The following is a 16,392-nucleotide window of genomic DNA, read 5'->3' as shown; positions in this document are numbered from 1 at the left end:
CATTAAAGAATTGTAATTAGAGGATACTAGGATCTGATTTTATGTTAAAAAATCACTCTGGCAGCAGTGCATAGCATGGATTACAAGAGTGACTGGAGGCATAGAAGCCAGTGTGGAGTACATTACAATTGCCTAGATCAGAGACAATAAGGCTTTGAGTTAAAAGAGAGGGTGAGGGAAAGTTCTGGTACCCGTAATGGCAGGATAGGTTGTATCAGATTAACCTTCCCACAGATAACAATTATACACTTTGGACATTTTTTAAATAAAATATTTTAAAACTACTATTAAAAAAAAATCAACTGTTAGAATGCATTGGAGGTTGATTGAATGAAACCAGGCAGAAACTTGAAGAGATTTGACTCTTATGAAGAAGGGAATCTCATTGGTTGAGATTCAAAATTATATGTCTTTTCCCCTGAGGACAATCCCCAGTGCTCATGTCACAGGATAATTTAAATTTAAGCAGGAAGTCATATTATTTTTGCTTGAAGTATCAGAGTAGAGTTTGGAATTGCCAGAGCAGTTGAAAATTGCAAAGAAAAGTCTGGCAATAAACTGGAGGGAGCCCCTAAAATCTTTGGCTGAACATCAACATAAAATGTATGAGGGTATTCCAAGGACCATGAAGTAACAGCTAGAAGGCTAAAAATCCTAAGCAGAGATTTCAGTTGTTGCCCATTGCAAGGAATACAGAGTTTATAGTTTGAGTACTACCTAGTATAATGGGTAAATATCTCTGGGTAAATATCCCAAACTTTCCATTAAAATACCAGAAGGCTCTCGACTTTGGAGTAAAGACTATGTCTAAGGACTTTGGAGTAAAGACTATGTCTAAGGATAAAGGGACTTACCCTAAGACTAAAGGCAAAATTGAAACAGATCCACCTTAAAAAGGTATAAAACCATGTCTCAGAAGTTAAAAGTTATCAACCAGTGATTTCTTTGCCTACCAGAATGAAAATCAACACTCTTCATAGGCCAAAACAAAATCTACAGTCTCTACAATGTATAATTCATAAGGTCAAAGATAAAATAAAAATTAGTAGGCATGTGAAGAAATAAGAAAGTATAACTTAATTGACTGCAAAAGGGCAAGAGGGAACTTTTGGAGGCAACAAAAATGTTCTGTATATTGATTGGGGTGGTGGTTACAGGTGTATACATTTATCAGAACTCATCAAACCAAATACTTTAAATGTTTCCATTTGTCTATGTAAATTACATCTTAATAAAGTTTATTTAAAACCATAAAAAAGAGAGAAACAGAAGTCAACCTGAGATAAGCCATATGTTGAATTTGGTAAACAAAGACTTAAAAGAATTTTTTTATAAATAGGAAAGGAAAAGATGGTTTTAATGATTGAACAAATAGAGAATCTCAACAAAAAAAATAGAAAAAACTTAAAATAGAAATAATTAAAAGAAAATAAATGTGTGTCTAAAATGACATAGACTTGTTTCTCTTGGACAAGATGATATAGACTCATTGATAACTTAAACTCAGAAAATAATGCAAGAAACAATCAAAAGAGAATTCTGAAAGGCAGAAAGAGAAGAGTGAACTGGTTAAGGAACACAGCATTGGAGGAAAACTCAACAGGACATTTTATGATCCAACCCCCAAATAGAAGGCTATCTAAGCCTAATGTCTACTGATTCCCTACCTACCAACAAAAGGCAGCCTAGGTAAACACACCCTTCCCCTGGATGGAGTAGGAATCTCAGTGACAAACCCAGGAGAAAATGGCAGTATCGACATTGGAAATCAGTCAAAAGAACCACTGACAATAAGAGGCCAGAAATATTGTCCTTCCTCATCAGGCCTGTTATTCCTATTCTTCACTAAGAGAAGCCAGGTAGCTGGGTGGCATGCAGAGGGGGAATCCAAACACAACTGGCTTTGCCCGGGAGGTGCTCTTTACCCTCATCAAATAGCTTGAGGAAACTCCTTTTGCTCACTCAGTATCACCAGCAGAAATCAATGGGAGCCCCAGCAGCCAAATAAACCAAGCAGGTCAAAATAGCACCACAAAGACTCTAAAATTAAATTGTCATTGAAATCAAAGTACACAAAAGTAGGCAAGGATCTGTATGCTAAACCTAAATAAGATGACTGCCTGCTAAAATAAAAGATTTAAATAGGACCCAGAGTATCCTAAAATAATAGACAAAATGCCTAAGAACAATAAAAGGAAACACCCATTATAACAAGAACCAGGAGAATCACAACTTTAATGAGAAAAGACAATCAACAGTTGCTAAAACCGAGATGAATCAGATGTTGGAATTATCTAAAAAGGAGTTTAAAGCAGCATCATAAAAAATGCTTCAACAAATAACTAAAAGTTATCTTGAAACAAATAAAAACATAGAATACCTCAGCAAAGAAATAGAAGTTATAAAAAATAACCAAATAAATATTATAGAACTAAAATAAAATACAATAATAGAAATTAAATATTTGCCAGATGGTCTCGACAGTAGGTTGGAAATGACAGAATGAAATCAGTGAACTTGAAGACAGATCAATAGAATTCACCCAATCTGAACAACAGAGACAAAATAGACTGAAGAAATAAACATGTGCCTATGGGACAAAAACAAAAATCAAACACTAGTATCATCAGAGTCCCAGAAAAAAAGAAAAAAAGAGTGACACTGAAAGAATATTTGAACCAATAATGGCTGAAAACTTTTAAGAAAATGAGCCAACCTCAAAAGGATGACCCTAAGAAAATCCTCACCAAGACATATCATGATGAAATTTCTTAATGACAAAGAAAAAAGCCTGAAATGAGATGGAGAGACACATAAGACAATGATGTTTAAATGTAAGGAAAGTAAAGGGATCTAAGTAGAGTAATGTTTTCACACTTCACTTGTGTACTAATGATATTTTCTTTTTTTTTTGTATTTTTTGTTCAGGTAGTCGTTTACTAATCAAACTCTTGCAGACTTAGGCTGTGGGAGCCACTCTGAATTGCAGGGTCAGATCTCATCTGACAACCAACAAATGACCTTACAGAGGATACTGCTTACTTTTCGCCAGAGGTGTCTTTCTTATCCGATTTCCATGGAGAATGACCTGTGGAAATCATCTAAAAGCAACTATTTTAAAAGGCAGAATGTTAAAATCCTTACCCTGCATTCACTGATTTAACATCTGTTTTCATCAGCACTGAGATGATAATCTTTTTTATTGAGATATAATTGACATATAACATTAGTTTCAAGTGTACAACGTAATGATTTGACATTTGTGTATATTGCAGAATTATCACTACAATAAGTGATGATAACATCCATTACCACACATAGGCATAATTTTTTTCCTGTGATAAGAACTTTTAAGATCTGTTCTCTTAGCAACTTTCAAATATGCAATGTAGTATTATTAACTATAGTCACTGTGCTATATATTACATCCCCATGGCTTATTTATTTTATAGGTATAATTTTTTTTACCTTTTGACCCCCTTTATCCTTTTTGCCTACCCCCACTCCCTGCCTCTGGCATTCACCAACCTGTTCTCTGTATCCGTGAACTCATTTTCGTTTATTTATATTTTGGTTCCACATACAAGAAATTATACAGTATTTGTCTTTCTTTGTCTGACTTATTTCAATTAGCATAATGCACTCTAGGTCCATTTATGTTGTTAAAATGGCAAAAATATCCTTTTTCTATGATTGTATAATATTTGTGTGTGTATGTGTGTCACATTTTCTTTATCTATTTAGCCATCGGTGGACACTTAGGTTGCTTCCATGTCTTGGCTATTGTAAATAATGCTGCACTGAACATGGGGGTGTGTATATCTTTTTGAGTTGCTGTTTTCATTTTCTTTAGATAAATACCCAGAAGTAGAATTGCTGGATCATATGGTATTTCTATTCTTAATTTTTTGAGGAACCTCCATACTGCTCTGCATTGAGGCTGCACCAACTTACATTCCCGCCAACAGTGCACAAGGGTCCCCTTTTCTCCACATCCTCACCAACACTTGTTATTTCCTTTCTTTTTGATAATAGACATTCTAACAGATGTGAAGTGGTATCTCATTGAGGTTTTGATTTGTATTTCTCTGATGAATAGTAATGTTGACCACTTTTTCATGTGCCTATTGTTCATCTGTATGTCTTCTTTGAAAAATTGTCTATTCAGATCCTCTACCCATTTTTTAATTGGATGTTTTTGTTTGATGTCTTTTGAGGCTCTGGTGTTTGGTGCATGCAAATATGAAATCACTCTGTCTTTTTGGTGCATTGATACTTTTATGATTACTCAATATCCTTCTTTGTATCTACTAATTTTTTGCTAAGAAGTCTACTTTATAAAATATTAATATAACTACTCATTTTTTATGTATGAATGGTATATATTATACATTTAACTACCTATATTAATGAATTTAAGTAAATTTCTTGTAATAGGTCATGTTTTTTTAAATACACTCTTACAATTTATCTTTTAATTGGTATGTTTAGATCATTAAAATTTAAAGTAATTATTGATATGTTAGGGCTTAAGTGTGACATTTTATTATTTGTTTCTACTTTAGGTGACATGATTATCTACATAGAAAATTCCAAGGAATCTACAAAAAAGAACTCTTAAATCTGGTAAGTTCAGCAAAGTCACAGAACACAAGACCAACACACAAAAATCTATTGTATTTTACATACTAAAAATGAACATGTGGTAACTGTAACTTATGACACAATACTTTTTATAATTTCTCCAAAGAAAACAAAGTAGTTATATACTTAAGAAACAAGTATAAAGTCTATATGCTGAAAACAGCAAAACGCCAAGAAAAATAAAAAAAAAATGCCTAAATAAATGGAGAGACATACCATGTTCATGGATTGGAATATTCAACAAAGATGTCAATTTTCCCCAAATTGATACATAGACTTAACACATTTTCAATCAAAATACCGGCAGAATTTTTATAGATATAGATGAGCTTATTCTAAAATTTATGTGGCAAAGCACAGGACCTAGAATTGTGAAAACAATCTTAAAAAGAAAGAATAAAGTGGGAATAATCACTCTACCTAATATTAAGGCTTGCTGTATAGCTATAGTAATCAAGGCAGTGTGGTTTTGGCAATAGGGTAGACACATAGATCATTTTAATGTAATAGGGAAACCTGAAATAAATAGACCCATACAAATATGCCCAACTGACTTTTAACAAAGGTACAAAGCCAATTCACTGGAGAAAAGAGAGAGTCTTTTCAATGAATAGTACTGGAACAATTGGACACCTATAAGTAAAAACAAAAACAAAAACAAAAAAAGCCTTGACCTAAATCTCACAACTAATGCAAAGATTAACATGAAATGGATCACAGACTTAAATCTTAAGTATTAAACATAATTCTGTAAAACTTTCAGAAAAAAAAGAAAAATGAATGTAGGGCAAGACAAAGAGTTCTTAGGCTTGCATCATAGAAACAAAATTTATAAATTGGAACTCATCAAAATTAAAAAAAAAACTTTTGGTCTACAAAAGATCTTTTAAGAGGATAAAAAAGCTACAGATTCAGAGAAAATACTTCCAACAAAGGACTAATATCTAGAATATATAAAGAATTCTCAATATTCAACAGTAAACCAAAGGACAAAAGACATAAAGAAACATTTCACCAAAGAGGATACAGGGATGGCAAATAAGCACAAGAAAAAATATTTAGCATTATCAGCCATTAGGGAAATGCAAATTAAAACCATAATAAAATATCACTACATAATCTATCAGAATGACCAAAATGAAAATAATAGTGATAATGTCAAATACTGGTGAGGATGCAGAGAAACTGGGTCCCTCTTACTTTGCCGATGGGAATGTAAAATAGTATTATCATTCTGGAAAAGTTTGGCAGTTTCTTATAAAACTAAATATGCAACTAAACATGTTACCTTGCAATTGGATTCCTGGGCATTTATTGCAGAAAAGTGAAAAACCTTAGTTTTACAAAAACATGTAGGTTCTTAACAGCTTTATTTAAAATATACAAAACCTGAAAAAAATCTAGAAATCCTTCAATGGGTAAATGGTTAAACATCCAACCAAGGAATACTACTCAGCGATAAAAAGAAACTATTAATAAACGTGACCACTTGGATGAATCTACAGGGAATTACACTGAATGAGAAAAACTAACACTGCAGGGTTACATACTGTATGAGTTAATTTATATAGCATTTTTAAAATGTCAAAATGATAGAGAAGGAAACAGATTAGTGGTTGCTGGGGATTAGGCATGGGGGAGGGGGCTGAAGGGAGGTGGTTATAAAATGGCAACATGAGGAATCCCTGTGGTGATGAAACTGTTTTGAATCTTAACTGTGATGGTGCATACATTAAATTCCATATGTGATAAAATTTGCATAGAGCTACCCACCCCCACACACATACACACAAGTTTAAGTAAAACTGGGGAAATTTGAACAAGATCAGTAGATTGTTTTAATATCAATATCCTGGGTATGGTATTGTCCTGTAGTTATGCAAGATGTTACCACTGGGGGAAGCTGAGTAAAGGATACACAGGGTCTCTCTGTGTTATTTCTTATAACTACATGTGAATCTGGTCTTTTTCAAATAATGTACTGCTCCTTTTCCCTTTTTTTTTTCATTTTCGTTTTTATTCTGTTAACCATATGAGATACACATATTGCGTATTCTGCGTCTGATAATTCCATCATATGGATTTCATAGGGGTGTTATCTCATCGTTTGTTATTTCTGCCAAGTCTCACTAATGGCGTCATAGTTCTCATGCGTTTTATTTCGTTCAGTTGTGAGCTCAGTTTTATGACATTTTTTTTTCTGTTGAAGTGCTCTATGGCCTGGGTTGAAGCCCTATCTTTCCAGAGATGATTTATCTTTGTTTCTGCTGGGCACCGCAGGGCATTACCAATCCGGGAACACTTTTGTTAATTTTTTTGGTTATGAGTTTCCTGGACACACAGATAGTACAAATTTAAGCCATAACTCTTTGTGGTTATGAATTCTTAAAAGAGACTTTACCCACTAAGATATATATATACTAATGCTAAAGCTAAAACAACTAAGTTTGCTTAGTTGTTTATTTTTTTATTTTTTTTCTAGTTTATACTTATTTTTTTATTTTTTTATTTATACTTATTTTTTTCTAGTTTATACTTATTTTTTTTTCTAGTTTATACTTTGTTAAGGGTGTGGTCTTTTGGAAGTTCTCATTTTTAAGTGTGATGTTCTTATTTCCTACTCCTCCTTTGTACAAAGGCCCAAGGCTTTGCCTACCACACTTATATGTCCATCAAAATGCAAGCAACATGATTGAAGATCGTAATGTTAAAGGCAAAACAATAGTACTTTTAGGGAAAAATATAAAGGGTATCTTCATGAACTTAAGGTAAGCAAAGGTATTATGATCAGGACATAAGAGTCCTAACTATACAGGAATATATCTTTACGTTGGATTATTTTAAAATTAAGAATATCTGTTTATCAAAAGATACCATTAATAAGTAAAAAGACAAGTCATTGAGTAAGGAAAGGTATTTGTATTATATATACTCAACAAAAGATTTATATCTAGAATGACCAGTAAAAATATGAACATATGCTCAACTTTATTTAATCATCAGGGAAATGTGAATTAAAACCACAATGTGATACTTATTCATACCTACTAGAATGGCAAAAATGTAAAAGAATAGTAAAATAAGTGCCAACAATTATAAAATTAAGTAGGGCAAGTATAAACTGTTATACACTATTAGTAGGAGGATAAATTTGTATGAAGGGTACAACACTTTGGAAAACTATCTGCTAAAGCTCAATATATCGATATCTTATCATTTAGCAGTTCCACTTCTAGGTATATGCCCAATAGAAATTACATATATATGCCCATCAATAGATATGTATAGGACAAAAGACAATGTTTATAGCAGCACTATTTGTAATAGCCCCAAATTGGAAACGATTCAAATGTACATCAACAGTAGAATAGATAAAGCAAGAATTTTATTACCAGGACATCAGAGTGATAACTAGCAATGAGAATGAATGAATTATTGCTATATACCACAACATGGATGGATGAATCTCACAAACACAGTATTGGGTAAAAGATGCCTGACGTGAAAGAGTAAATACTATATAATTCCATTCTATAAAGTTCCCAAATGGATAAAACTAATCTATTATGTTAGAAGTTAGCATAGAGTTACCATTGGGAGATAGTGATCAGAAACAGGATACAAGGTGGAGGGTTCAGGGGTAATGTTCTGTTTTTTGATCTGGGTGCTAGTTATAGGTTGTGCTCACTTTAAGAACATTAATTGGGCCATGCAATCAAGATATACAGTATGTACTTTTCTGTTTATGTTATATTTTAATAAAAAATTTCTTTAAATATTAGACTAGAAAGTAGAAAAATGACTGTGCTCCAGGTTTGGATATGGAAAAATAAGTCATGAGAGGATATTGATATTTTAGCATTAATTTATTTCGTTTTAGTTTGTTGATAGTTTACTTTAAAATTGGTTAATACATAATAGCTTAAAATGTAGATGATAATAAAAGTAAATCCAAAGGCAAAACTGCATAGGGCCTTTTTTATGATAAATGTGATGTATATATGTATATAATAATAAAGTCAAAAATAAACAAACCCCAAACCCTTCAATCTCTATTTAGTTGCCTCCGGGCATTCATAAAGCAGCATCAGCCAGGGCTCTTCTTTTAAGCTCAGTTCTTTATTTTGGCTCTTGGGGATTTCCCTTGATTCCTTTTGAGCTCAGCAATGATTTAAAAAGATATTCGTTATTTTTTATCTAGTATTTCTAGGTGTTTTGTAGGACAAAGTTATCATCAGGATACCTCATGTATAATAATTCCAGAAATGGAAGGTATAGTCTCATTTCTATATTCTGATAAGTCCAAAATTCTTGTCTTTTCCTCTGAACCTCACCCCTCATATTTAAGAGTTATCCCAATATCTTGTTTCACATCTTCACTTGGATGTCAAATAAGCATCTTGAATGTACTATGCTCAAAATAGAACTTTTGATTTTCCCCTCAAACCAGTTCCTCTCCTAGTCTTCCTCATCTCAGTGAATTGTGGTACTATATACACATATACTAAAGTCAGACTCTGGGTGTAATCCTAGATATCACCTTTCCCTTCACTCCTTACATCAGCAAATTCACTCCAAATTATATACTTAATTCCTTCACTGCTTTTCATCACTACTGTAATCTATTTCTGAGATGCCATTATCTCTTGCCCAAGCTACTCCCATAGCCTCTTTACTTGTCTACCTGCTCCCACTCTTGACTGTTTCTGCACACAGAGTGGACTGACTGCATCAATCCCAGCTTAAAAACCTGCCTATGATCCTAGAATGAAACCTTAACTCCTTATCATGGCCTACGATGCCCTAGACCACTGATCTGAAACTCAAGGAGAACTGGTTCCTTGGATAGCACCTGCCTCTTCTATAAATGGGGCATCTGCTACTCAGTTCCAACAGATTGTCTCCTTGCCAAATGAAGATCCACTCTTATCAGACCTTCGATTTTTTTTCCAAGAGAACTAGAAATCCAGGTCTACATGTGAGATCTTCTGAATTTTAATTATTGGCAATTAAAAACAAAATAAAATAAACAGAAACAAGAGAAAACGTTGTGCCGGCCACATCAAACACCTCTGCCAGCTACTAGTTTGTAACTAACCTTGGCCCTAGGTGCTCTGGCCCCCGCTTGACTCTCCTGCTGGCCTTTTTTCTGATTCTGCCCCAGGCTTGCTAGTTATAGCAGATACTGTCCATGCCTTCTCATATCCCTTAGATCTATAATTTCAGTGTCCTCTCACCTTCCAATGGCCAATGTCTGCATCTTTGTGCCTGGTTACTTCTACTGGAGGCTTGGTAGGTCACTCTGCTCATGGAAAAGAGCAATCGACCAATAAGTTTGGGAGTTGGAATATAAGTACTTCAACACCCTTACCCCCCGAGTAGAGTAATTTTGAGATGTGTTTTGCCCTATTTTCAAAAATTTCTCTGAGGTATTAGGACTGTAACCCATTGGATAGCTGGCTTATTATTAACACACCCTTTACTGGCTGCCTTTCTTTCCTTGTGTCATTTTCCCACTCAACTTCTTGTCACAGGGTCTGCATCTGGGAGAACTAAAACAATTCATGAATTTCTTCCATTTTCTCCAACAGGTAAAACTCTTTTTCCCTGAAAATCCCTTGCCTTTGATGTTTCCTCTGCTTGCATGTTCTTTCTTCAGATACTTGCATGGTTCATCCTCCTCTTTGTTTTTATCTCAGTTCAAAAGTCACCTTTGTAGATGGGCCATCCAAAACCATCCAAACTGTAATAGTTCCTCTCTCTCTTTCATTGTCTAGCAGTTTTATTTTCTCTGTAACCTCTTCACGAACTGATTTTATATTGTTAATTTACTTGTTAACATGTGTTTATTGTCTATTTACCATCAATAGTAGCTCCATGAGAGCAGAAACCTTGTCTGACTTGTTCCCTGCTCTATCATGAATGCAGGGCACTAAATAAATTAGTAAACGATGCATTTCCACGATTCTTGGAATTGGTATTCATTTCCCCTAGTACTCCCTCCCTTGATTCTCTTCTTAATCTGACCCCCAGAATGCCACACAGTTGGTGCAGATGGGCAAAGGGCCACCTTCTTACTCAGGGGTAACGCAAATCCTTCTATTAGATTTGTGTCTTTAAAAGTATCCATGAGTATATTTCAGTCGTGAAACTCTTTCCTCTTCGTCTTAATGATACCCTTAGTTTTTTTTCTTTGTATTAAAAATCCAATTTGCTTTGTTTTCTGCTCTCCCTCTTCACACTGGCGTATTGACAGTTGAGGATGAAAGTGCCATTCTCAATTTCCTTCCCAGTCATTTTCTGCAAATCACTGGGTGTATCTCTCACTATTATTCTTCTGTTGCTGACATGCAGGCTGTTGTCTATAGTATCTGGCTTACAGTCTGATATGGGCATGTTTTGTACCCCCACCCTCATTTCCAGTTAAAGTCATCTTGATCAGATTGGCAAGTCTCTAGGCAACCACATTCTTCCCTAGTGAGAGTCATTGGGTCCTTAGCCAAAAGCCTATCATTCCAGTATCTTAAGCCATCATCCCCCCACCAAAAAAAGTCTGCACAGCTCCAACCCTTCCCTGCATCTCCAGCTGTGCTGGCTGCAGCCGCCCCCACACACCTAGCCTCAAGGGACTTCTGACCTCCCAAGCTAGCCCTGCAGCAGCTGAGATATAGACAAATCCTATTTCCCCTGATTCGGATGAGACAATATTGTAATTTCTCAAAAGGAAATTTGCTAGGAAACCAAGTGAAAAACAAAACCAGAGAGAGGGAGGGAGAGAGGGAAAAATAATACAAAAGCTTAGAAAAAGATGCATTATAGAGTCTCGATTTCTTATCCTGAGAAACTATACTCTGAGTGCAGACTGGCTTGGCTGGCACAGCTAACAAGGCACACAGGATATGAGAATATAATCCTTCAACCTTTTCACAAAAGGGTGATAGAAATGGAGCAGGGAGGGTGACTTGAGGGAAGGTAGAAAGAATTTTTGTGTGTTTGGACTGTTGTGTTCCATGGAAATGGTACCCAAGGAAGTGTGTGGGCTCCTCCATCAACTCTGGGAGGGGCCAGAAACCCCATCTACTACCCTTGTTTCCCTGGCAGCTGTCTGCGACTTTGCTAAACTTGTTTATTGGTTCTGGTAGTTTTTAGTAGATTCTTTAGGATTTTCTACATAAGAGATCATGACATCTGCAAACAGAGGTAGTTTTACTTCTTCCTTTCCAATCTGCACGTCTTTTATTCTGTTTTCCTGCCTAATCGCCCTAGAACTTCCAGTACTGTGTCGAACAGAACTGGCAAGTGGCCTTCTGTGTCTCATTTTTAGTCTTAGCAGGAAAATATCAGTCTTTCACCATTAAATATGACATTAGTTGTGGGTTATAAGTAGATGCAGTCCCACTAACTCTTTCAGGGACCCATGCTTTATTGCAAAGCTCTGCTATACTTGTTATATTTTCTTCTTTTGTTTTATTTTTGGCCTCCTTTATTTTGTACTTTTTCTTTTAAAAAAAAAAAAAGGCCTAACCTGTATCTACAGTGGTAGAGAAACTAAGAGAGAAAGGCTTGATTTTTCTTTCATTCATCTGTTCAGCAAGCATCTATTAAATGCTTAGCATGAGCCAACATAGTCCTATGCTTTTGGGGATACAACACTGAATAAAATAAAGTCCCTATTCTTATAGTACTCACATTCTAGTGATGAATTTATACAGTAAGTAAATAGTTAAGATAATAACAAAAGAATATAAGTTCTGAGAAGGAAGAAAGTTTGGTGCTGTGGAAGGGAGGCCTCCAAGGGCTACTTCATGGCATTAGTGAAGGCCTCTCTGGGAAGGTGATATTTTGGCTGAGAGCAAGACATCAGAAGAATTTGGAGAAGCATTGTACAGCAGAAGGAAAAATTACAAAGACCTTGAGGTAGGAATAAACCTGATGAGTCAGGGAGAAGGGCAACTAGGAAGGCAGCTCAGTGTGACTGGAGCAGAGGGAGGAAGGGGGAGAGTGAGAGGTGATGAGAACAAAGAAGTCACAACAAGCAAGGATGCTGGAGTTTACTGCAGGTGATGGAAAGATACTGAAAGGTGTTAAATGGGATACTGTGATGTGGTTTAAATTAGTAAAAATCCCCTCTGGCTGATATGTATGTACATATCCTGGATATTAGACTTTGCGAAGCCTGGGATTCCTTGGAGTTGGTTAGAGAGCCTTGGTTCATCTCTGCAGCCTCCCCTCACACAGCAGCCAGAGGGATTCTTCTAAAACATCAGTCCAATCATGACCCTCCTCTTCTTAAAACTCTCCTATTGCTCCCTATTTCTCTGAAAAAAAAAAATCCTCTCAGTGCCCTTTAAGGCCCTACAAAATATGCCCTTCCTCGTGCCTCTCCGCCTTTCTCACTTGTCACTCTCACCCCCACTTACTTTCTTGTAGGTTTCTTAGTTATTCTTCAGACAAGCCATGTATTCTTCCAGACATCTTCTCAAATACTGCCTTGTCAGAGAGGCCTTTTCTGACTGATACTATTTCCTCTCTGACCTCACCCATCATTGTGACTCATTTGCTTGCTCCACTCCAGCCACTTTTACCTACTTGCTGTGGTCTCTTGAGCTCAGCAAGTGTACTTGCACCTGAGGGCCTTTGCCACCACCTCCTTTGCTCCAGGCAAAGTGGCCTTCATTTAGGTACAATACGTATGGGACAGAAACTAGGGGTCAGACAAAAGAAAAGAGGTGAAGGGGAAGGTGGCAGACTGAGCTTGGAGTCATTATCTCGGTCAACTAGTTTATGATAGCTACAGAAGCTTATGTGGTTTCTTTTGTCTGCTGTGAATTTTTAATTTTTGTGATCATAAAAGCAATAGATACTCAGAAAAAAAAGTTGGAAAATGAAAAATGTTAACAGTCCAGAAATTTCTCCAAAAGTTAAAAATAGAGTTACCATATAACTTAACAGTGCCACTCTTATGTATCTACCCAAAAGAAATAAAAACATACATCCAAACAAAGACTTATACACTAATATCTATAATATCATTATTTATAATTGCCAAATAGTAGAAACAACCTAAACATTCATCAATAGATGAATGGAAAAATAAAATGTGGTATATCCATACAATGGAATACTACTTGGCCATAAAAAGGAACAAAGTGCTGACACATGCTACAGTATGCATGAACCTTGAAAACATTACACTATGTGAAAAAAGCCCAACACAAAAAGCCAGATATGATATAACCTTGTTTATATAAATTGTCCAGAAGAGGCAAATTCATAGAGATGAGACAGAAAGTTGATTAGTGGTAGCTTGACTGCTTATGTGTACGAGGGTTACTTTTAGAGGTAATAAAAATGCTCTAAAGTTGATTGTGGTGATGGCTACACAACTTTGTAAATATACTGAAAACCACTGAATTGTACACTTTAAAAGGGTGAATTTTATGGTATATGAATAATGTTTAATAAAGCTATTATTAAAATAAGAAATATGTAAAGATTTAAATAAGAATCAGTCAATATCCTACCACCTTAAAGTAACATTTGTTGCATTTTAGTGTAGTTTGTATCTCCCTATCTATTGGTATATAGATATAAATATATAACTTCAAACTGGTAAACAGAATGTATAAACAATTTGGTCTCTTTTTACATTTATTACATTGTGGGTAGTCTATAGACCATTAAACACTTTCTTAAAAAATAGGATTATAATGGTTGCTTGTTTCTCAGTCATACCCTCTGGTACGTTCTGGGGGATGAAAGGGGGCTTGTCCTATGTTCACCACTAAGCTGGACACTGAATGATACTTCTCTGTTCCACATCTTTATCTCTGCTACTATTTTTCTTTGCTTTACCCTGTCACCACCTATAAGTTCTGAACTATAGTACTCCTTTATTTGATGTTGATACCTCTGCACAGGCCTCAGTGAGTGGAAGAACAGGACACAGGACACTCCCTTTGAAGGTCTGTCCTTTTATTCAACACAATTTACCACAAAAGGCTGAATGGTTATATCAGGGCATAATGAAGATTTGGAGTCATGGAAGAAAGTTACATTTTACACAAGAGTCAACTGACTGAGGTCAGGGCAGAGCTACTCACCTTGTGTTCACAGTCCTAATGGTCCCAGGACTCAAGCTAATGTCCTTGGGCTTCCAACACTGAGTTTTGTCTGTGTTGCTGTGGATTGTTATGTCAAGCATGAGTTAGTGGCACTTTTCCTAACTTCCTAAGGGGGTAGTATTGTAGGGCAGATAGAAAATGAAAAGATAGTTTGTCACTTACATTAGAGCCTGATAGCCCTTTTAAGAAAGATTTCATGATACTTCTAGTCACATTGCATCTGCGTCCTGATACAAAAGGCCAACACCAGTCTTTTCTGACTCTACCATGGGTAAAGGTTAGTAAACTAGCATTCCACTACATTCTACCAATCCTTCTCCTAGATGAACAATCTCACCCTGAGGCCATGTTTCCAAGAGAGAGTCTAATATGAGACTAACTATCCTAGACCACTGAACTAGCCCAAGTCCTACACACTCTAGACTTCAGAGCCTGCTGGTCATCTGACTTTATCTCTTGGTCACACTGATACAGGGACTATTATAAAGCATATCTGAGGTAGATGAGGAGGAGTCAGTTCAGGAGGATACGGATTGGAGAGAAAGCTAATCCTACTTGAAGTAGTTTAGTGAGCAGGTTACAAGAAAGGACTGTGCTACATGGCCTGAACCTATAACTGGAAAACATTGTAGTGGATAGTGATGGAAAAATGGGGCAGGCTCAGGCATAACCCTCATTTTATCGGAGCCTCACACTGAGTCAGGAGATGTCCTGGCTATCAGATAAATTGTAGAGAGGATGTTGGTACGCAGTTAAAAATAAACATATTGGTGGTCTTTGGGAGTAGGGAGAAATTGAGTCTACTACGCCCAGCTATTGACCTGGCCCAGGCCTGCCCTAATCTTGGGAGAATTTATTACAGAACTTCCCAATCTTTCTCATGTCAAACCTCACATGGAAAATGGTAACATTTGTATAGTGCACTGGGGTAAACAGAGACTACTCATAGTCAGAGGTGACTGGTCCAGGTTTTACCAGCTTCAGGTTCTGCCCAGACACCTATGGCTGATGAGATTAACTTCTGCATTGCAGCACCCAAGTTGAGAAGCTCTGCTTTATTGAAAGGCATTTGTTTCTGATGGCACCTATACCCTTGAAGCTCAGAGTTAAGTAATATAAACCACCAAACACTCCCTGGCCATGTGTCTGCTTGACCTTAGATATACCTATCTTGAGACCTACCAATTGATTATTTTCTGAAGCAGTCGAGACCCTGAACTTCATCTATAAGTGCTGCTAACATTATCTTTGGGACAGGCTTATTGCCAGATAATTCACTTTGCCAAGTAAGTTGTTACATATTTGAGAGGTGTTTTCAAAACAGGAGACATATAATTCTAATCCTGTATCAGAACTTCAACTGATTTGTGGGTCTTATCGTCAGGATGCCTATCCTTGAGAAGTGAATGCGCTTTTAATTGTACAATGTGTGTACAATTTCAGTGAATGCACAATCAGTGTACTCACACTCTGATTCAGGAGCCCAGGCTCAAGGACTCCACATAGAAAATCTATGGCGGAGGTTTATTAAATCTTCAAATTCCTTCATTTGGACACCGGTTATTTTTGTAAAAGGTTAAGAGAGATTTCAGATAATGATGTTCCCCAGTGGTTAAGGCAATGG

Source organism: Pteropus medius, unplaced genomic scaffold (assembly GCF_902729225.1).
Source record: "Pteropus medius unplaced genomic scaffold, Ma_sr-lr_union100, whole genome shotgun sequence".
NCBI classification, from domain to species: domain Eukaryota; kingdom Metazoa; phylum Chordata; class Mammalia; order Chiroptera; family Pteropodidae; genus Pteropus; species Pteropus medius.
The sequence above is the reverse complement of the archived record's forward strand: the minus strand, read 5'-3'. Positions refer to the sequence as shown.